We start from the raw sequence: 22704 nt of genomic DNA on the forward strand, positions 1-22704 counted from the left end.
GCTTGGTGGGCCCAGGTGTGCTCCGCTCCGTTCTTCCTCCTTCCTTTGCTTCAACTTCCTTCTGGGTGTGGTGTGGTAGGTCATTTCCTTTCCCACACCAGACGATCTATTTTCATTTTCTGTGGTACTTCCTTCGATGGTGGGGGTCGGGCTAATTCTGGTTAGGGTCGGCGTATGGTACAGTCTCTTTGTGGATCCCTCCACAAGTTATGTTGTCCTCCTGGTTTGGTGTGTCATGGTGGGGTCTGTATGTACGTTTCAGTTCTGTGAGTACACGCCAATACTCTCCCCCTGGGTGGGTTAGTGCCCTGTTTTCCCGTGCCATCCACTCAGTTTCTCCCCACCCCACTTATCCCTCTAACTGCTCCCCTTCCCCTTCTTTATGTTGGGCTCTCATGTACCTCCCTAGGTGTGGCCTGCCCTCCCTCCAACTATCTATGCTTCCACCTGTTTATTGTGAGATAGGTGTTTATTCTTCTGTTCTTGGCATGCTGATTGTACTTACCTAAGGGGACTCATGTTATACCTGCCCTTTTGAGTTTGGCTTACCTTGTTTAACATGATTCCTTCCAGCTCTTCCCACGAAACGATGTGTTTCATGTGATCATCCATGCTTTTCAGTGCTGCATTGTACTCCATTGCGTGTATGTGCCAAAGTTTACTAATCCACTCATCTATCTATGGAAACTTAGGCTGCTTCCAAGTCTTTGCGATTGTGAATTGTGCCGCAATAAACATTGGAGCGCGGATGACTGATCGTGTTTTATTTGTTTCTTCCACTGGGTATATGGCCAGTAGAGGGATGACTGGGTCATAAGTAGATCAATTTCTATTTTCTTTAAGTATCTCCAGATTGCTTTCCACAGTGGCTGTACAAATCTACACGACCACCAGCAGTGGAGGAGGGTTCCTACTTCACCACAGCCCCTCCAACACTTGTTGCTCTCTGATTTGCTGATTTGGGCTAGTCTCAGGGGTGTTAGGTGGTATCTCATGGTTGTTTTGATTTGCATTTCTATTATGGCTAATCACCTAGAACACTTTCTCATATTCTTACTGGCCATATGGGTCTCCCACCTAGCGAAAGTTTTTTTTTTTCAGTTCTTTTGCCCACTTTCTTAGAGGGTTAACTGTCTTCCTCTTTTTGTAGCTCATGATGGTGTTGTTGATTTTAGTAATGAGCCCTTTGTCCGATATGTCATTACTAAAAATCCTCTCCCAGTCTGTGGGTTGTCTTGTCACCCTCATGGTAAAGTCTTTCAAGGTACACAGGTGCTTTATTCTTATTAAATCCCATTTGTTGATTTCCAGTTCACCTGTGTGTGTACCCTTCCCTATTGCAGTGAGCCTATGAGCTCCCTGGGCCAGTGCTCTGAGGTTAGTCCCAATTCCCTCCTTGATGGTCCTGATGGTTTGAGGTTTAACTGCTAGGTCTGTGATCCACCTTGAGTTTATTCTTGTGCATGGGGTGAGGTAAACATCTTGTTTCATCTTTCTACATGTGGATATCCATTGTTTCCAGGATCACTTGTTAAAAGGGGCATCCATTTCCCCCTTGATGTTTTTGGCACCCTTGTCAAAGATCAGGTGTCTATATGCTGAAGGCTTTATTCTTGGGCTTTCTATTCTTTTCCACTGGTCTGCGTGTCTGTCGTTGTGCCAGTACCACACTGTTTTGACCACTGTAGCTGTGTAATAGGCATTAAAATCGGGTAAGGTGAGTCCTCCAACTGTGTCCTTCTTCTTGAGGAGTTCTCTGCTAATTCTGGGTTTCTTCCCTTTCCGTATGAAATTGGTTGTCAGTTTTTCCAATTCTTTGAAGAAAGTTGATGGTATTTGAATTGCTATAGGATTGAACTTGTAAAGTGGTTTAGGCAGGATTGTCATCTTTACTATGTTAAGCCTTCCAATCCACAAACAGGGGATGTTCTTCCATTTGTGGAGGTCGCTTTTGGCTTCCTGTAGTAGGGTCTTATAGTTTTCCTTGTATATGTCTTTAGTATTTTTTGTTAAGATATTCCTAGGTATTTCAGTTTGCTCTTAGCTACTATGAAGGGTACTTCCTTCTTAATTCCCTCTTCCATGGTCCTCTCCGATGGGTATAAAAAACCTACCAACTTATGTTTATTGATCTTGTATCCTGCCACTATTCCATATTCCTCTATCACTGTAAGTACTCCAGCTGTGGAGCTTTTGGGGTTTTCAATGTACAGGATCACATCATCTGCAAATAGCCATATGTCCTGACACATCTAATCATAATGATATAATGTTATTTCCAACCATTGTTAGATTTTTTTATTCGGGAACTGGAATAAAAATTAGAATTTTAGATTTTGTTTCTGTGCCCGGTGAAACTTCTGAAATAATTTTCAGTTCCATTATTAATATTTTGCAAAAAACAAAACAATTTAAAACATAAAATGATTGCATGTTGTGCAGACAGCACAACATATTAAAATATATTCTTATTTCTATATATACACTATTCATGTTGAAATGCTTAAAGAATTTTGTGAAACCGCGGAAGTGGAATATCAGTAAAATGTGCTGGTTAGCTCTTTTGCCAGCTGTCGAAAAAATTATGAAAATAAATGATCCTTTGAAATCCTGCTTTCTATCACAGGATAAATGTCCTAGAATTTTAGAAGAGTTTTTTGAAAAAGAATCTTCAAAATTTTGGCTAGAGTTTGTACACAATAAACCAACTCTTTTTCAAAATGCTATAAAACTTATTGAAGGTGACAAAATTTAGGTAATTGAAGTAGCAAATGAAGTTAATAATTTAAAATTTCAGCATCAAGAACAGTTAGAAAATAATTTTCTTCTGTTAACTCTCTGTAATAGTATAAGCCAGCTAGAAGAACAAGGTGCAATAAATCGTGCAAATATCATGAATCACGTTAAAATGTTCTATAGCAACTGCCTAGATTATTTAGAAGAGTGGATGGTACATTACAATGACATTGAACATTTTCATTGGGTTACATTTAAATAAGAACTTAATTGGAATGATGTGAAAAAATCATTGATCATATTACTCAAAATTTCCCATATAGTAATATTTCTGAAAGTGATCTATTTAATGAGGTATCATTATTAAAAATATATTGTTAAGGAAAAGGTTAAATTTTGGGCATCAGCAAAAATCACAATAGAGAACAAATGGTTAGAAATATTTCATCATTTTGAAACAAAACATGTTCCATACAATAATGCACTAAACATTGTGGAATATGTGCTGTCCTTACCAGACTAATGCTGCGACTGAATGTGTTTTTTTTCTACGGTAAATGAAGTGTGGACATCAGAAAAATCACAATTAAGTGTTGAGACTTTGAAAGCCATTTTATGTGTGAAATATAATTTAACAAATTCTTGTGAAAAATTTCATGACCTTTTAAATGACAGCAATCTACTAAAAATTCATTCAAATGAGAAATATGCCAAAGAATAAAATAATCCTACACATAATTTTAATGTATTATATTTGTAAATTGTACTTATTTTGAAATTAAAAAATTATAGATCACAATACTATTTTTGCGTTCTATGAAAATTGTTGTTGCTCCATATAGACCAAATTTTTAATCAAGAACTCCCCCTCCTCCTTCACTCCCTACCCCCTTCAGTGGTGTCCCGCTTTACCAATGTTAAAATCTGGTCACCTTAGCCTAGCGCCCAGAGCCCATGATCACAGGTCTCCACAGTGACCGGGATAGAAGCGGGATGGGTTCTGGCTGCAGGCCTAGCTGGCGGGAAATTCTCAGCACAGGTTCCTGGGCCAGGAGTGAAGCTGGAGCTAAGATGACGGGGGCAGGCGGTCAGCAAACTGGGTGCAGGTGGAGAGGTCCCAGGCAGCAATGGGGGTGGATGGTCCCTGTAGGGGTCTCCCAGCAGCCCCCGGTAGATTGCAGGTCAGTTACCCGGGCCTTGGATGAATGGAGGGATGGACGCAGGCCCAAGGGCAGATCGCTGCCGCATGGGGAGAGGGGAACCGCGGGAAAGGGAAGCTTCTCCCCTGATGGGGTGCTGTGAGTGGGCAGCTGCTGTAGGGGGTCCCGTGACTGTTGCAGGTGTCTCATCAGAGCAGGCAAGCAACTATGGGTATGGGTCCTGGTCTGGGGATGGGGTGGGGCTATAGCTAGTCTTGGCTGCAGTATCTGCAGCCTAGTGACCTGAGATGTCCCATGAATAGGTTCCTGGATCACCGAGGCCCGGCTCAGGACAAATGCGTGGGGTGGGGATGGGGTGCTGTCCAAGGGGGATATTTCACTCACCAGACTCCTACTACTCCGCTACTCAGCCACCCACCTTGTTCCAAAGAGCTCTCAGAGTATGCAGGTCCCCTGGCCCGCCATCTTCCGAAGTCCATGGTTACAATTCAATGTCATTAATTATATTCACCATGTTATTCAGCCAACATCATCATATATTTTCAAAATCACCCTTAAGAGTCGATGTGTCCCTCTAAATAATGAGTCTTCCTTTTGTATCTTTGGCTTTAAAGTTTATCATAATGCATGCTTAGTTTTGCTTTCCCATGTAAATGCTTGTGCCCGTATGTAAAATTTATGTGGTGTTTTAAGTTTTCAAGGTTTTTTTCCTGTTGTTTTAACTTCAAACCTTGGTAATAAAGAAAAGATTGTAGAAGTTCATAAATCCATGCATATGATTGACAATTTGATATTTCCAGTTGCTTTTAGCCATTCTAACAGGTGCCAATGTGTCACCAGTAGATTCATTCATTATGAGCTGCAAGTCTTCATGCTCAGCAATCAAGGTGGTGTAATCACAAGTTGTTGACGAGCCTTCCTCTAGCCCCGATGCCTCCTTCTATATAGTCCAGATCCTCGGGTATTTGTTCAGCCTAGACTGATTAAGTATGATGAAATGATACAACCATGATGTACCCTTTTACTGATTTTAAATCACACAAAATACCCTTGTTATAGTCAAATGTCTGCTTCTTGGTTAGTGTACAAGTTGTACATGAGCACAGTTAAGCGTCTTGGATGTCCCATTCTTAATCTTATAGATAGTTTATTAAGATCCATACAGTCAAATATCTTTGCATAGCCAATGAAATAAAAGTTAACGTCTTTTTGGTATTCTTTGATTTCAAGCAAGATGTATCTGATGTCAGCAAGGATAGCCCTTTAGTTCACATTCTCTTCTGAATCCTCCTCAAATTTCTGGCACCTCCCCATTAATGTACTATAGCAACCACTTTAAAATTATCTTCTGAAAACTTTTACTTGCATATAAAATTCATAATATTTTGTTGATTTATGCATTTTATTGAATCATTGTCCTAGGTTTTATTCTCCAAAGGAGCAAAACCATTGCGTTTATGTGTGCGTGTGTGTGTGTGTGTGTGTGTACAGAAATTTGAAAAAAAATATGGATCAAGTGTAGAGGGAAACAAGTCCAAGTTTGGTCCAGTTCAAAGTCTGTGAGTCAGATATTTGTGGAGCTGGTGGATTCTCCTGACTCATGTAGTCACAGGAGCTGATGAACCCAAGACCCACAGGAAAATGACACACTTAAGGGCAAATGAATCCAAAATCAGCACATCAGGCTTGTGGACACAGAAGAAAATTAACCCCATGGTGCCAGGTCAGATGACAGGCAATTTATTACTCCCAAGATTGGCAGGGAATAGTGGCAGAATATGTCTGAAATTCAAAGCACAAGTCAGTGAGCTGGATACAGGATCCAGAACCAGCAAAAAAGCAAGCAAGCTTATCCATAGCGTCTATTTATATTGGAAGTGCAAGTTTCCCCCAAAGAAACATGCCTAAATTTGATTGTATCAGTACTGTGATCTGGGTAAAAGTGTCCCATCCCACTCAAATCTTAAATTGACGGGCTACAGAAAGCAGATCAAATGATAGCGGTGACTACATTATGTTAGATTATGCCAAGGGGAATTACTATGTTTTAACTGCCAACTCAATGAAAATTCTGGCTCAGAAAAGTTGAATACAAAATCTGATTATCACAGTTACATTTCTTTGTTGTTGTTAAATGCCTTTGAGTCAGCTCCCACCCATATCACAACAGAATGAGTTACTGCACGGTCCTGCCCCATTCTTACAATTGTTCCTCTGCCTGAGCCCACCGATGTAGCCTCTGTGTCAATCCATCTTGAGGAGGACCATTCTCTTTTTCACCATCCCATACCATTTACCGAACATGATGGCCATCTCCAGGGACTGGTCTCTCCTGACAATATGTCCAAAGTATGTGAGATGAAGTCTTGCCATCTTGTCCTCTAAGGAGCACTTTGGCTTCACTTCTTCCTATAAAGGCTGGCTTGTGCTTTCATTAATCTTCTCTAGCTCCACAACTCAGATGCATCTATTCTTCTAGGGAACAGTAAAAATGGATCACATCTAAGAGGTTGGCCAGGTGTCTGTCTTCCAAATTTTTGACATAGACGTGAGTGGTTCCAGGGTTGCATCAGTTTGCTGAAACATTTCAATGGGTATTTTGTCAATTCCTGAAGACTTATTTTTCACTAATGCCTTCAGTGTGGCTTGGATGTCTTCCTTAAATACCATCAGTTCCTTATCATAAGGTTGCTCTTGATCAACCTTCTTTGTGAAGGTCAGAAAGTCAACATATTCTTCTTTCTCTTTCTTCCATCTTATTTTGAGGCTTCCTGCATCATTTAATATTTTCTTTATGTTGCTGAAGAGGGTAATTGTAATGAGGAGGACATTGGCCTTGAACAATGCCACGATGGAATCCCTAGACTCATTTCTTTCTTTCTTTTGAAAACAACCAGAGAAAACTTTACTAAACAAAATCATCAACATGTGAACCTATTCTCAATGGAAGAGCATAGAATTCTCTCTCAAAGTTTTTTTTGCCGTCATCATTTTCTTTTTTTAAAAAAATGTTTAAAGGTCTCACAATCCATACATGCATCCATTGTGTGTCAAGCACATTTGTACATTTGTTGCCCTCCTCATTCTCAAGACATTTGCTTTCTACTCGAGCCCTTGGTACCAGCTCCTTATTTTTGCCCCTTCCTTCCTGCTCTCCCCTACCTCATGAGCCCTTAATAATTTATAAATTATTATTATTTTGTCATGTCTTACACTGTCCAAAGTATCCCTTCTCCCCTTTTCTGTTGTCCATCTCCCAGGGAGGAGGTTATATGTAGATCCTTGTAATCAGTCCCCCCTTTCTACCTCACCCTCCACCCTACTGAACTTCCACTCTTACCACTGGTCCTGAAGGGATCATCTGTCCTGGATTCCCTGTTTCCAGTTCCTATCTGTATCAGTGTACATTCTCTGGTCTAGCCGGATTTGTAGGTAGACTTGGGATCATGATAGTGGGGGTGGGTGGGAAGCAATTAAGAACTAGAGGAAAGTTGTATGTTTCATTGTTGCTACACTGCACCCTGACTGGCTCGTCTCCTCTCCGTGACCCTTCTGTAAGGGGATGTCCAGTTGCCTATAGATGGGCTTTGGACCCCCAATCTGCAACCCCCTCATTCACAATAATATGCTTTTTTGTTCTGATGATGCCTGATACCTGATCCCTTTGACACCTGGTGATCACACAGGTTGGTGTTCTTTTTCCATGTGGGCTTTATTGCTTCTCAGCTAGATGACTGCTTCTTTACCTTTAAGACCCCAGATGCTATATCTTTTGATAGCTGGGCACCATTAGCTTTCTTCACCACATTTGCTTATGCACTCATTTATCCTCAGTGATTATATCAGGAAGGTGAGCACACAATATGATTTTTTGTTCTTTGATGCCTGATATCTGATCCCTTCGACACCTCATGATCACACAGGCTGGTGTGCTTCTTCCATGTGGGCTTTGTTGCTTCTGAGCAAGATGGCTGCTTGATTACCTTGAAGCCTTTAAGACCCCAGACACTATAGCTTTTGAAAGCCGGGTAACTTTTGTCTTCAGCATTTGTCTTCAGCACATTTGTCTTCACATTTGTCTTCAGCAATCATCTCAGGAAGGTGAGCATCATGAAATGCCAATGTAATAGAATAGAGTGTTCTTGCATTGAGGGAGTACTTGAGTGGAGGACCAATGTCCATCTGCTACTTTAATACTAAACCTATAAATATATGCCCATAGATCTATTTCTCAATCATCATATATAAATATATTTACATATGTATATGCCTGCAATTAGACCTCTATAAATGCCCTTTGCCTCCTACTTCTCTCTTCTATTTCCTTTTATTTTCCTCTTGTCCTGCTATCATGTTCAACCTTCATTTTTGTTTCAGTAATTCCTCTTGGGTACATTGCCCATGATCAATCCCTACCAGGCCTCTTACACCTTTCTTGCCACTGATTTTGAATCACTTGTTCCCTTGTCCCTGGGTTGGTTAACACCACTTCCTTTACCCCACTTCCCCCTCTCTCACGTCCCTCTGGAACCATCAGTCCCATTGTTTTCTCCTCTGGATTGTTTATCCAGCCTCTCTTATCTAGATAGACCTGCAGAGATAATAACATGCACAGAAAAACAAGACACAGTGAAAAAAAAACAAAGCGACAACAAAAAAACCAATGCCCCCTCCCCAAAAGCCTGTAGATAGTTCAAGGTCTTTTTGTTGACCTTTAGGAGTGTTTTCTGGTCGAGTCTAATGGGGTGCCATGCCCTGGCCCCAAAGTCTACTTTTGGTACTCCCTCCCTCGGGACATCCTTGCTCTGCTCCCCATGCTGTTCTGTTGCACGCCCTTGGTGCTTTGCCACGGTGTGGTGGGGTCAGATCGGGCCCAATTCTGACACTGTGTCTCTACTATTGTCCCCTGTAGGGCTATGGGTCCATGAGGCATGTCATGTCTCAAAATGGGGCCGGCCATATGGTCCACTCTGTACATTGGCTGCTCTGAGTGGGGATATCATCGTCAAGGTTTGGTGGGCTAGGATGTGCTGCACTCTCTCTTCCTCCCCCTTCATCTGCTCCTGTGTGCCCTGATCAGACATGTCCCTTTTCCTGTGCTGTAGCTTCAATGCTGTCCTCTGATGTAAATTCTTCTGGGGGGGAGGTCTCAACCCCATTTTTATCACCAAGGCCATAGTTTCCAATTTCTAGTCCTTCATCTTTGTTTCCAACTTTCACATTCCAATTACCAATAATTATCAGTGCCTCTTGATTGTATGTTTGAACAATTTGATACTGATAAAGTAGGTAGAATGCTTCCATTTCTTCATCAGTAACTTTATTGGTTGACATGCATGTTTGAGTGGAGCTCTGATGGCATAATGGACTACACTTTGGGTTGCTCACCATGATGGTCAAATTTTGAAGTCGCAGTCACTCTATGAGAGAAAGATGGGGCTTTCTGCTCCCATAAAGATTTGTAGTATCAGAAACCCACAGGGCAATTTCTAATCTGTCCTATAGGGTCACTATTAGGCAGATTTAATTCAGTGGCAGTGAGTTTGGATTTGGGAGTTTAGTATACACCTGAATGATAATTGTATTAAATGGAAATTTCTTCTTGTTTGTGTAGATGCCATGGAGCCGGTTCTGATCCATAATGATCCTATGTACTACAGAATGAAATGCCGCCCAATCTTGTGCCACCCTCACAATTGTTATACTTTCACCCATTATTGTAGCCATGGTGTCAATTAGTCTCATCAAGGGCTTTCCTTTCTTCTGCTGCCCTTCTATTTACTAAGCATGATGTGCTTTTCCAGGGACTACTCTTTCCTGATCACGTGTTCAAAGTACATAATAAGTTGTTGAATTGGAGAATGGTTTGTTGTGTATAGTTTTGCCACATTGAAAAAATAGTTACACAGATAATAATGAGTAAAATGATGTTCTAAAATTGATTGTAGTAATTATTGAACAACCCGCTTTGATGATGTTGAATTATTGAATTGTATGACATGTAGATGAAGTGACAATAAAACTTAAAAAAATAATTTTAGGAGGGAAAAAGGATGTAAAACTTAGTCTCACCATTCTAGCTCTAAGGAGCATTCAGCCTGTGAATCTTCTTAGTCAGATTTATTTGTTCTTTTAGTAGTCCATTGTACTTTCAATAGTCTTCACCAATACCATAAATCAAATACATAGATTTTTCTTCAGTTTTCCTTATTGAATGTCCAAATTTCGCATGCATCTGAGATGATTGAAAATATTATATGGTATCCTTGCTATTCAACACTCTGAAGATGTCGTGTGCTGCAAATTTACCCAATGAAATGAGTAATTTGATTTTTTGATTGCTTTCTCTATGAGCATTGATTGTGGATCAAAGATTAAATACTTGACAACTTCAATCTCTTCTGTTTGTCATGATGTTACCTATTGGTCCAATTGTGAGGATTTTGGTTTTCTTTACATTGAGTTGTAATCCATTCTGAAGGTTTCAATCTTTTACCTTCATCAGCAATTGATTCAAGTCATCCCCACTTTCAACATGCAAGGTTGTGTCATCTGCATATCACAAATTATTTATATGCTGATGCCAAATTCATCATCATACAGTTCAGCTTCACTGATTATTTGCTCAACGGGCATATTGAATAATAATGGTGAGAGGGTACAACTCTTACACACACATTTTCCTGATTTAAGTCATACAGTATTCACTGGACCTATTGGAATAACTCTTTAAAAACTGTTTATTGATTATAATTCACACATGATATATTCAATAGTCTAAATATATTAAAGAGAGCTTTGAATTTATCAACACAATTTTAGAAGACTTTCTTCATTCCCGTGTCTGCTATTATTACCTAACTTCCCATTTCCCCAGCCTCTTTTCATCACTCCGAGACACTATTAATCTTGTTGCTGGCTCTATACATTTACCTATACTGAATTTATTATAAAAATCATACCACAAAACTCCACAAGCAGAATAAAAATAGGAAAAAAACTTAATCCTAAAGATAGTAGAAAGTTCAAACAAACAAACAAAAAACTAAAACAAGTTTAAAATGTGTCAAAGTGAAAAAACAAATGGCAAGGTTCTAAATTTTAACTTACTGGTAACTGTCTACATTAGTCTCCTTTCCAATGCATGCTGTCTGAGGACAAAACAATTCACGACCTTGGTCAGTTGGGGAATTTAATGGAGGCTTAGTCTAAGTGATAGCTCTGTACATGGATTTTGGGCTTTCACTGTCGTCACAGAATTCTGCGAACCTGGTGTGCTGAACTGAAGCTCTAGTGCAATGTCCCCTTATGAGCTTTGGTTTTATTGTTAATAATCCTTTTGTCACATTGGCTGGTGTGCTTCTTCCACGTGCACTTAGCTCCCATCTCTCTTAGAACACTACTTGTTTTAAAATAAGCATTTTAGATCCTAGATTCTATTCTTTCTGATATCTAGGTACCTTCTGATTTCTTCATCATACTATAGCACTTTATCTTCAGTAATCACTTCATCTGGCAAGTATGAAGTAGGGCTACATCATAAGAACTAATTGATGTTAGATTATGGCTTGAAATTAAATGTAAGCTAGGAGCCCATTACCATATCTATGACTTATGCATATTCCAGGGACACTTTAGAGACAAAATTATGTCTTTTGAGAAATAATATAAATATTCCAATGGGACATTTGGCCATTCCAACAGTAACATTAATTTAGTCAGTGGTAGAGAATTTAAATACTATTGAGAATAGGACACTATACACATATAGGTATATGTTTTTAAACTAAAATACATGACTTCTTGGCGTGTACAGATTAAACACATGACAGACATCGTTTAAGAACACAATCAGGGTCAGACACAGGCAAGCTTTTAAAAGGTGCTCATTCACTAAGGCAAAACTATGTCTGCAGGGCTAAGACACACCCCAGAAGCAAAGAGTATGCAAATAACAAATGCATGGTAGTTTAAACTTGCCAATTATTGGGCACCCACAAAAATCAAGATATTTGAGCAATAATCCAGTGATTTCCAAATCCATGACATTGGAATAGAAGGCATTTGCCTCTTCTCTCACTAAGCAGTTTAGCCGAAAGTCCAAAGAAGTAGTTCAATGGAACAACTAACTTCTGATCAATGTACAGGTCCTTCATAAGCATAATTAAGTGTTCTGGAATTCCTAGACTACTGACCTCTCAATTTCTTGTATCGTGATGGCTTGCATGCTACTGTACTGCTGGAAGCTTTGCTCCTGGCATTTCAAATACCAGCTGGGCCATGAAGGTGTCAACTTCTAGAGAAATAGCCACTGAAAATGTTTTTAAAAAATAGCAGAAAGCAATCAGATACTGCAAAGTTATAGGAATTCCTTGCAGTCATGCAGATACCATTCTACCAGAGACAGCAATTCAAGGCAGAACTTGAAATGTTCTTTGTGATGTTTTATGTGGTGCCATTTGTTTTGAGTTTATAATTTTTGGCACAGTAAATGATATGATTGTGTGATTCAAAATTTCAGCTCAATAATGACTAGAATTGAAAAATTCTACTAAGGACTTCAGTTGGAAACTGATCTAACACGCAATCAGCATGAATTGATAGTTATTGGTGATTGGAATGCAAAAGTTGGAAACCAAGAGGAAGGAACAGCAATTGGAAAATATGAACTTGGTGATAAAAATGAAGCTGGAGATCCCATGATAGAGTTTGTCAAAACCAATGACTCATTCATAACAAATACCTTTTTTTCAACAACACAAAAGTACACATGGACTTCCCAGGTGGAATACACAGAAATCAATTTGACTACATCTGTGGGAAGACATGGTGGAGGAGCTCAACATCAGCAGCTAAAATCTGATCAGGGGCCAACTGTGGAACAGGCCATCAATTGCTCATAGAAAATTTAGGATAAAGATGAAGAAAATTAAAACAAGTCTATCCCACTTGAACTTCAAGAACTTCTCAAGAACAGCTTTGACTCATTGAACACTAATGACAGAAGACCTGATGAGCTACGGGAGGACATCAAGACTAACAATCATGAAGAAAGCAAAAGGTCATTAAAAAGATAGGCAAGAAAGAAATGATCAAAGAGGATGTTATACATTATTATTAACTTGCCTTTCAGTAGAGTAGCCAAAGCAAATAGAAGAAAGGATGAAGTCAAGAAGCTGCATAGGAAATTTCAAAGTAAGCTTGTGAAGACAAAGTAAAAAAATATAGTGAAATGTGTGAGAACAAGAACAAGATAAAGGTGTAAGAATGAGAACTAGAAAATCAAAAGGGAAGCACACACTCAGCAAATTTGAAACTGAAAGACTTAAAAAAATGTAGCCTCGAGTTGCAATTTTGAAAAATTATATCGGAAAAATCTTGAATGATTCAGAAAGCATCAAGAGAAGATGGAAAGAATACAGAGTCCCTGTACCAGAAAGAAGTAGTTGACAGCCCACCATTTCAGATGGTATCATATGAGAAAGAACCAATGTGCTGAAGAAGAAGTTCAAACTGCTACTGAATCCATTAGCTAAAAACAAGGATCCAGGAATTAATGCAACGCCCATTGCAATGTTTCAGCAAGCTGAAGAAGCACTGTGAGTACTCACTTGTCTATGCCAGAACATTTGGAAGACAGCTACTTGGTCAACTGACTGGAAGAGATCCATATTTCTGCCCATTCCAAAGAAAGGTGGCCCAACAGAATGTTCAAATTGTAGAGTGATATCATTGATACTGTACACAAGTAAAATATTGCTTAAGATAACCCAACAATGGTTGTACCATAGATTGACAGGGAACCACCAAAAGTTCAGGCCAGATTCAGAAGAGGACACGGAACAAGGGATACCACTGCGAGTGTTAGATGGATCTTGGCTCAAAGAAGAGAATATCAGAGGATGTTTACTTGTATTTTGCTGTCTATGCAAAGGCATTCAACCATGTGGATTATAATAAACGGTGGATAACATTTAGAGGGACAGGACTCCCAGAACACTTCATTGTGTTCATTTAGAATTTGTATATGGGTCATGAAGCAGTTGTGAGATTAGAACAAGGGAATGGTTTAAAATCAAGAAAGGTGTGTGTCAGGGCTGTAGCCTATAACTATACTTGGTTAATCTATATGCTGAGCATATTGTCAGATAAACTGCATTATGTAAAGAAGAGTGTGGCATCAGTTTTGGAGGAAGACTTATTAACAGTCTGCAATATGCAGATGACACAACTTTGTTTGCTGCAAGCGAGGAGGAATTGAAGCATATCTTTTTTAAAATAAATTTATTGGGGCTCATACAACTCTTATCACAATCGATCCATCCACCCATTGTGTGTCAAGCACAATTGTGCATTTGCTGCCATCATCATTCTCAAAACATTTGCTTTCTACTTGAGCCCTTGGTATCAGCTCCTCATTTTCCCCTCCCTCGCTGCTTCCCCCTCCCTTGTGAACCCTTGAGAATTTATAAATTGTTATTATTTTGTCATATCTTACACCATCTGAAGTCTCCCTTACCCCCTTTTCTGCTGTCTGTTCCCCAGGGAGGAGGTTATATGTAGATCCTTGTAATCGGTTCCCTCTTTCCACCCCACCTTCCCTGAACCCTCCCAGTATCGTCACTCTCACCACTGGTCCTGAAGGGATCGTCTGTCCTGAATTCCCTGTGTTTCCAGTTACTATCTGTGCCAGTGTCCATCCTCTGGTCTAGCTGAATTTGTAAGTTAGAATTAGGATCATGATAATGGTGGGGAGGAAGCAATTAAGAACTAGAGGAAAGTTGTCTGTTTCAACATTGCTACACTGCACTCTGACTGGCTCATCTCCTCTCTGTAACCCTTCTGTAAGGGAATGTCCAGTTGCTTACAGATGGGCTTTGGGTCCCCAGTCTACACTCCCCATCATTCACAATGATATGATTTTTTTGTTCTTTGATGCCTGATACCTGATCCCTTCGACACCTCATGATCACACAGGCTGGTGTGCTTCTTCCATGTGGGCTTTGTTGTTTCTCAGCTAGATGGCCGCTTGTTTACCTTCAAGCCTTTAAGACCCCAGATACTATATCTTTTGGTAGCTGGGCACCATCAGCTTTCTTCACCACCTTTATTTATGCACACATTTGTCTTCAGGGATCATGTCGGGAAGGGGAGCATTTCTTGATGAAGATCAATGATTGTAGCTTTCAGAATGGATTACAACTCAATTTAAGGAAGACCATAATCTTCACAACAGAAGCAATAGGCGATGTGCTAAATTAAGAAAAGATTGAAGTTGTCAAGGATTTTGTTTTACTTGTATCCACAATCAATGTTCATAGAAGCAGCAGTCAAGAGATCAAAAGATGTATTGCATTAGGTAAATCTACTGCACAAGACTAGAGCATTGAAGAGCAAGGCTGCTACTTTGAGGACTAAGGTGCTCAACTAATTGATGCAAGCCATGGCGTTCTCCATTGCATCATATGCATGTGAATGCTGGATTGAATAAGGAAGACTGATGGAGAACCCATGCATTTGAATGGTTCTGCTGGAGAAGAATATTCGAAGTACCATGGAATCCTAAAAAGACAAACCTATCTCTGTTGGAAAAATAAGCCCCGAGTGCTCCTTAGAGGCAAGGATGTCAACACTTTGCCTCACATCCTTTGGGCATATTCTCAGGAAAGACCAGTCCCTGGAGATGACCATCATGTTTAGTAAAGTGGAGGGGAGATGGGAACAAGGAAGCCCCTCAATGAGCTAGATTGACACATGGCTGCATCAGTGGGCTAGGGAATAGGAACAATTTTGAGGAGGGCCTTGCAGTGTTTTGTTCTGCTGTCCACAGGGTCGCCATGGGTTGGAGTTGACTCGAGGGCACCTAGCAACAACAATAATGTCTGGGCTATTGATCCACTTCAATTTCCAATTTTCCTGTATTCTCATTATTAACGGATGCTTGAAGCCATTCCCAGTTTGAGTTGTGCTCCAATGAAGAGGAAGCTCTTTCCCAGTCGTAGTTTGAGTGCCCCAACCTAAGAAGTTCATCTTCCTTTGCTGTATTTGATAATGCTTCGCTGCTACGAATAAAGTCCTCGGTGGCTTTTCTTTCTGAGATGGACTTCTTTGTGGTCAGTTTTTTGTCTGGAAGCTCTGTCTGTCCATCGTGTGTGGTCCTGATGGTATTTGAAATACTGGGGTATAGCGTTCAGCACCGCAGAAATACCTATGCCACCACAGAATGACAAACTGACAGATTAGTGGTGGGGTATTTTTGTTACATGCCATCAAATCTGCTCCAAATCATACCATCTTATGAACAACAGAATGAAATACTATCTGGTCTTGCACCATCCTCCCAATCACTGCTATGTTTGCACCATTGTTGCAGCCACTTGTCAACCCATCTTGATGCTTGCATTAGTTAATTTTTTTGGTCAACTTCGTTGGAATGGGATTCTCAGTTTGGCAGTTAAGACCTAGTAATCCCCATGAGGAGATCCCCTCCAGGGTGTGGCCTATTTACAACATAACTTGGAAAACTTTTCTAGGTCCTACATCTGACTTGTCATTCAACTTCCAATTCTTTGGACTTTCGCCAGCAGCTTTCTTTAGTGCCTTCTGATTCTGGGAATCATCAGCAATCTTCATTTTATCTGTCAGCCTTGAGTACATTTGTTTCTGCAGTAAGAACCCTCCATCTGACCAGCTAATACTGGGTTCACCAGCACCTGCAATTACATGACTTAGGAGGGAGAAGTCTGTATCCTGACATCTGACCGGTAGACTTAGAACTTACCTGCCTCTGCTACTGTTACCTATCTCTACCTATCCATCTCTATCATCCACCTATCTATCTATCTATCATATATCTCTATCATTTATCCATCTCATCTATCAATCTATCTATCTCTATCATCTATCTAATCTATCTATCTATCATCTGTATATCATCAATCTATATCTATTATCTATCCTACCATTGATCTATCTAATCTATCTAATCTATCTATCTATCTATCTACTATATCATCTATTTATCTAGTCTATCCATCTATCTATCATTTATCAATCTAGCTATGTATCATCTATCATCATCACTAGTTTTTGCTGATTTTGTGAACCCAGCCTAAGGCCAGAGTCTTTTTCACTGATCTCCTTTACTAAACATTATGTCCATTTCCAGGGACTGATTCTTTTTGGTGTCATGTGCAAAGTAAGATAGGCAAAGTCTCACCATCCTGTGCCTGTACTCTTGTTGTACTTCATCCTCAACAAAGTTATTATTTATTCTTCCAGCAGCCTATGGTATAGTCAATGTTCCTTAGCAACATCATAATTCAAAGGCACGATTCTTTTGTTCTCCGCATTCATTGTTGAGCTTTTGCATACATACGCGGTATTGAAGATACCACGGGTTGGGTTAGGTGCACCTTATTCTCAAGATGGTGTCTTTTCTTTGAATGTTTTAAAGTGGTCTTTTGCAGGTTCATTCAGTGAAGTCTGTTGTTTTATTTCTAGTGGAAATATTCCCATGGAAATTCATGGTACATTCATTATTCTTTGTAAATACCACAATTAAAAAATGAGAATAATGCACATGAAGTACCTAGCACAGTAAGACACATACTGGTCAATAAAAATATTACTTTAACCTTCCACACAGTCATTAATGTTATCATTAGACAAATGAAAAGAACAAATGAATGGTGAAAAATATTTGCATTTACTGACCATTTACTGTATGTCTAATTCTAAAATGTTCACAATGATAAGTGTTTTCTGCTCCTTAACCCAGAATATATACAGATTGGAAAAAAAATAACTCAGACATCACAAAGAAGCAGTGAATAAAATGTGTATTCAATGAGTTGGTACAGTGATATATCCCCAAAAGTTTGGAATGCATCCGTAAACTCTTTAGGTTAAAGTATAGACTAGCACTAATATTTCATAAACCATTCCTCAGTTAATGTCAGAGGCATAACCTTGGGTGAAAGTTCAGAGGTCTGAGCCAAGGGGCAGCTCTTATATGAGTTAAGAGAAAAAGTACATGTTCAGCATCCGGTAGGTATACAACAGATGTTAATTTTGTATGCCTTGGAGATGTAGGCCCCAAATTTTCAGGGTATTTTAAAAGCTCCTCTTTTCACAGAACTCTGTGTTTTGAAATATTTTATTTACCAAACCTCATATTAGGTAACAATTAATTTGTTTCAAATGTGTACCACTGATTCTCCATTTCAACATAATGATGATTATAAAAACAAAACACAAAGTTATAAAAACAAAAGTGAGCAATTATTGCCTGATAATTTCCATATGGCAGGGACTGGGCATTGTATTATTTATGCTTCTTAGGAAGCCTTTGAGTGCTATGATCATTCTCACTTTCCATTGATACAATGGAGACAAAGAGTAGTTCAGTAGGGTGCTCAGAATCACACAGCCCGTTTGCATGGGAATGCGCAAGACTTTTATAGAACTCTCTGAAATATCCAGCGTTGTTTCCAAATCCTTATTACTGCCTTTATGGTCTCCAAGGGAGAAAACTAAGACACAGAGAGGTTCTGAGATTTCCCCAAGGCCACATAACTACCGAGAGATAGAGCCAGGCTTGAACTCAACTTCTAAGATTACTTACAACTACACTTCAGTGTCTAGTATAAAGTCTCTCTTTTCAAAGAAATCTTGAAAAAATGTCATGATGATGCGTGAACACCACAATAACACAACTAGTGTCACTGAATTGTTCATCTGCAGAAGGCTAAATGCGATGTAAGAAAAAGCCACATTTTATTATTATTTTTCTCTTTAAATCAAAGCTACTTTAGAATAGAAGACTTATGATAAACTTATCATAATATACCCCCATTAGGAAGTTCAAAGTTAAAGCCAGGTAAGTGATATACTGAACCAACACATATACATACATAGTATGTTCCATGATCACACACTGGTGTTCTAATGACTAAGCTACATCCAAATTTGAATGCATATATATTTGAACAGCAATATATATTTACTCAGGGGTGTGTCCTGCTTCCAAAATATGTGGATATTAGTTGACTGCTTGACTTCTTTTTAATGGTTCTGGGTTCCGTATCTTGCTCATAAACCCCGGTGATTTGGACTTGAGCCAACAGCCTGCCATATTGCTTGTCATCCTGGGGTTCCTCATAAGACAGCTCATCTTTACAGTCACAAGCCGAGATTCACTTGCCTCTGCAGCCATTAGTCTGTTGTCTTCCTATGAATCTTAAGATTATCAGCTTCTGCAGCTATGGAAGTCAAGAGACTTCCTATATCCTAACATTAGACTTATGGGCTTGGAATCTGTCTGGACATGGATTTGCTCACTTCTATAACTGTGTGAACCATTTTATTGATACAAATTTCTCTCTCTCTCTCTCTCTCTCTCTCTCTCTCTCTCTCTCTCTCTCTCTCTATATATATATATATATATATATATATATATATATATATATATATATATATAAAATCTTCACTAGTTTTACATCTCTAGAATACCCAATATAAGGCTGGACCACTATGAACCAGAACTGGCTTAACAACACCTAATAGCACATTTCCATGAATCCGAATTGACTCAGTGGTAGTGAGAATAAATAACACATAACACCAATAAGTACTTGTAAACTAGCTTAAATAAAAAGGGGTTGTTATGAGAGAGGGCTATGTGAAGTGAGTAGCTGAGATGGAATGAAAGAATTGTCAGTGGTAAAGAATGCAAAGGACTGAGATGGCAGAGTACTGAACGGGTTAACAGTGTAGAAATTGAAGTTACCAAGAATAATGACAGAACTAGAGTAGAAAATGAATGAAACCATTATGAAGGGGGCAGTAGATGATAATAGGAGGACAGCAGGCTATACGAGCTTCAAAGAAACCGGGTTTTTGAAAAAGGAAGGCAAAATAGCATAACATTAATACTACCAAATAGAGAGGATATCTATGCCATATTTTGGTCTTGAGTTACTCAGGAAATAGGAGAAAATCTTATATTTGAGAGTATTGGAGAACTGTTTATGGGCATATGAAATATAAAATAAAATTTAAAATAATTTTATGAGTAAGGAGAGCTGGAAGGACATCATAGCAAGTAATCTACAACATAACATGATTTTCCCCTATGTGCTATGTAAATAAGGTCCCTGAGAAACATAAGTGATTTGTGATCAACTACTAACCTAAAGGCTGATGATTCAAACACACCCAAAAGTGTTGTGGAAGAGAGGTCTGGTGATTGGCTTCCATAAAACTACAGCCAAGCAAACTCTATGGTGACATTCTACTTTGTAACTCTAGGGCTCTTCATGAGTCAGAATCAACTTGAAATCATCTTTGGTTATTGTGTGAACATCTTCAAGTATCTTAGTGCCTATATGCTGTAGGCATCTATTTGGTTGGGGCCAGATATTGAACCTCAAATGTGAATGTCCTGGTTCAAATACAGAAAGCACTCAGACCCAGCTTGTCGCTGTCAAGACTTATTGGTAATGTCAGTGAGAGGCATCCATCCCCCCAGAGAGAAATTTCACTTCACTGGGTGGAGAGACGTCACTCAGATGTATACAAACACAAGCCTTTCTCTCTTTGGGGCTGTGTAGGACCTTCCATTCGTCCTAGCAATCAAGAAGATCACCTTAGACCTCAGCTTAGGCTTCAGGTTCTCTGGGTCTCCAGAATGCACTGACCCTGACACAGTGTGAGCTGGGAAGTCCCAGCCTGGTTGCACTTGGGAGCATGGTTATTGGCTCAAGGAAGAACACCATGTGTGCAAAACAGTTTACACTGTAATGAAATTCTCCTTGGTTACGTGGGCTTGGATCCCCTGTTATTTAGAAACAGGTGGAAATATTTTAAAAATAAAAGTATTATTAAAAATGTTTCAGATTACCTTAAACAAGCATTGGTAGATGGCTGGCTCCTGCCCACACAGCCTAGCCATCTGGTATGACCAAATCGTTCCATGTTTTCAGCTGGACATACCTTGCATGAAGTCACTGACATGGCAGCTATGTAACTGACTGTGCCAGCCCCGACAGAAAAAGCCTGGAGAATTTACCCCCATGTGTGCTTGCCGAAGCACTTAATTTAAGGTTTTGGTGAGCAATGCGCTATGCCCCAGGTCACCCCAGACCTAGCAACACACAATCATGCAAAAACACAGAGGATCCCCCAAAGACCTTCTGCAAGAGCGCGATGACCAAGTGCATTTTTGGCACCAGGAATCCAGACCTCGGCTGGAAAAAGTTTGCTTGCTACCCACGCTCTAAAAAGACTTAGGGGATAGGGCCAAGGTTGTTATTGAAAAGCAGCCTTCTCAATTCTTACTTCCATCCTCCCAAAGGAGAGAATGCCCAAGAACTAAAATCCACATGGCACCACCAAAAAAGGCTGCCCTGTCTTCCACAGCCTTCAGTCTCCTGTATTCCTTGTATGTGGTCCTCGGGCTGGCAGGGCACTGTAGTCACTGTAGGATGGGACGACGAGTTCAGCGCTGTTTCTAGGACAGCAACTCTCAAGGGGACATGTTCGCTTATTTATCTTTCCACAAATAAAGTGCAGATTAAATCCCAGTGCTCAGAGAGATGACATTACTGTTATGCCCACAGAAGCATGACGGTGACAGCAACCGCGGCAGCAGTTGAAGAATCAGACGTTTGTTTCTCCTTCCTGTTTCTTCTGTGCCAGTTCAAGACCGCAGCTAAGCCTAAGTTTTCAGTCTCCGTTCTGGTTTAGTGCACCAGGCTTATGGGTCTCTCTATGTGAAAAATTAAAACATGGACCTCTTTTGATCTTGCTCTTTGCCTAGAAGCCCCAGGTTGGGATTCTTCGCAAGGTTAGAAAATGCCATATCTTCATTTCTAGAGAAGCCTCTCTTAAGTGACCACACTTTTTAATTTTTTCAATTCAAAACGCTCAACAGACTTAACGTTTTCCCAGGGTACCTACTACATATTAGCTCTCCACATGCCGACACTTTGCTCAGCATTTTGAGAGCAGAGCGTAGCATCTCTGTAAAGCAATTTTCCATTTTGAGCCTATTCCCTTTGAGTAGAAATGGATCACACTTTGTTGCTAGTTAGACCTTGGGTCTAACTTGGGTTTGGACCCTATTTCTCCTTCTAGGTGGATTACCTCCATTGGTTGTGTGGCTTTGTGGAAATTCTGTCACCTGTGTCCTGAGGAGAAGAATCCTTAGCATTCTGAATGTTTTAAAATACTTGTGCGTGTCAAACGCTTGATGGATAAGTAGGAGGCACATGAGGAAAGGGCATGGTGGCCACATCTGACCTCCTCACACTCCCAAGTGTGAGTGGCGCAGGGAGAGGTTAGACACACCTCTATGCTCCAACCCTTTTATCTCTTGAGACACCAACTTTACTTCTGTGGCTGAGATGGAAAATTTATTGCAGTGACCACGCAGAACTCACAGATGACTCTCATGATGGGGTTAATTAAGGAAAATAACCGGTTACAATTGAGATGAGAAATGCGCAGGATACAGTTGTTCAGTCAAGACAGTTTCTGCTTTGCCATTCACAGAGACACGCTATCTCTCAATCACTTGGCTCGGCAATATGACAACGTTCCTTTACAGCTGCCAATAAGTACCCAAAGGGCATGCTATTCCACCATAAATCTCAGCCGGAAGGCATTCGGCTCCAATTTTATCAGACATCAAACTCAGCCCCCACAATGAGATGCCCAGCGTGATCCCACTCCACATCCTGCCTCCTGGTCCAAACCACTCACCTTTATTTGCTCGGTGACTAGGAGTCTACTGCACTTTCATGTG

Source organism: Tenrec ecaudatus, chromosome 6 (assembly GCF_050624435.1).
Source record: "Tenrec ecaudatus isolate mTenEca1 chromosome 6, mTenEca1.hap1, whole genome shotgun sequence".
NCBI lineage: Eukaryota > Metazoa > Chordata > Mammalia > Afrosoricida > Tenrecidae > Tenrec > Tenrec ecaudatus.